The sequence below is a fragment of the Bidens hawaiensis genome, unplaced genomic scaffold (assembly GCF_021521415.1).
Source record: "Bidens hawaiensis isolate Kalapana, Puna unplaced genomic scaffold, B.hawaiensis_p1.1 tig00000905_1, whole genome shotgun sequence".
NCBI lineage: Eukaryota > Viridiplantae > Streptophyta > Magnoliopsida > Asterales > Asteraceae > Bidens > Bidens hawaiensis.
The window spans coordinates 1,113,620-1,115,253 of record NW_027491053.1 but is presented as its reverse complement, the minus strand read 5'-3'; the positions used below and the strand labels follow the sequence as shown (position 1 = coordinate 1,115,253).

At 39.5% G+C, this 1,634-nt stretch overlaps 1 pseudogene; it reads left to right on the top strand.

Annotated features, from left to right (window-relative positions):
* Positions 1-517: 517 nt before the first annotated feature.
* On the top strand, positions 518-1,433 carry LOC143547769 (secreted RxLR effector protein 161 pseudogene; annotated as a pseudogene).
* Positions 1,434-1,634: the final 201 nt, after the last annotated feature.

Here is a 1,634-nt window from a genome sequence, read left to right as displayed (position 1 = left end):
TATTGTTGGACAAAAAAAAAAGACCCAAGTGCGTAAGTTGGAGGTAGTTGAGATGGACGCATAGACACACGAGGTTGGAGAAGATGAGATTTGAGGAAGGTGAGTTTAGACGAAGCAAAAGACCAAGGATTGAAAAATCTTCCGGTCCCGATTTCGTGAGCTACATGGTTGTGGGTGAGCCCAATACCTACCGCGAGGCGGTTACCTCTGCGGAAATGCAGAATCACCTTAATGGAAAGAAGCAATTAATCACGAGATAGATTCTATATTGTAAAATCATGCTTGGGAGTTAGTAGATCTTCCGCCAAGTTGTAAACCCCTTGGATATCGTTGGATATTCAAAAGAAATATGAAAGCTGATGGAAGTATTGATAAATACAAGGCAAGGTTAGTGATCAAAGGGTATACACAAAAAGAAGGTCTAGACTATTTTGATACTTACTCGCCAGTCACGCGAATAACCTCAATAAAGTTGGTTCTTACAATCACGGCCTTACGAAATTTGGAAATTCACCAAATGGATGGTAAAACCGCATTTCTAAATGGCGATTTAGATGAAGAGATTTACATGGAGCAACCCGGGGGTTTCTCCGTCCCAGGGAAAGAGGCAAAGTATGTAAACTAGTTAAATCATTGTATGGTTTGAAACAAGCTCCAAAACAATGGCACTTAATGTTTGATCATGTCATGCTTGACAATGGTTTCAAAATAAACGAGTGCGACAAATGTGTGTATGTGAAGGACACGCCGGAAGGTTATGTGATTTTATGTCTTTATGTAGATGATATGCTTATCATTGGGAGAAATGATACTATGATTAAATCTACAAAAGATATGTTGAAAGAGAGGTTTGACATGAAAGACTTGGGTCTCGCGGACGTGATTCTTGGGTTTCAAATCACTAGAACCCAAAATGGTATTGTCTTAAGTCAATCTCACAATGTGGACAAGATTATTGAGAAATTCAATAAGGATGACACGCGGTGCGCGTCAACTCCAATTGATACCACCCACCATCTATCTAAAAATAGAGGCGAGGGTGTTGCTCAATTAGAATAATTAAGAATCATTGGGAGTTAATGTATCTTATGACATGTACTAGACCCGATCTAGCTTATGACATGAGTCGGCTAAGTAGATATACTAGTAACCCGAGCAGGAAACATTGGAAAAATATCATGCGAGTGCTAAGATACTTGAGATACACGAGAGACTATGGACTCCATTATAGCCGTGATCCAGCTGTGATCAAAGGATACAGTGATGCAAATTGGATTTCGGATATAAAAGATTCTAAATTAACAAGTGAATATGTATTCACACTTGGTGGTGCAGCTATTGCTTGGAAGTCTTCTAAGCAAATGGTTATAGCTAGATCCACGATGGAATCAGAGTTTATCGCCTTGGATAAATGTGGTGAAGAGGCGGAATGACTACGTTAATTTGTGGAATATATTCCAATATGGCCAAAGCCTTTGTCGGCTATTTTCATACATGGTGACAGTCAATCAGCGATTGGTAGAGCCCATAGCGTGATGTACAATGGCAAATCAAGGCATATTCAACGTAGACATAACACGGTACAACAACTACTCACAACGGGTGTTATCATGATTGACTATGTGAAGTCAAAA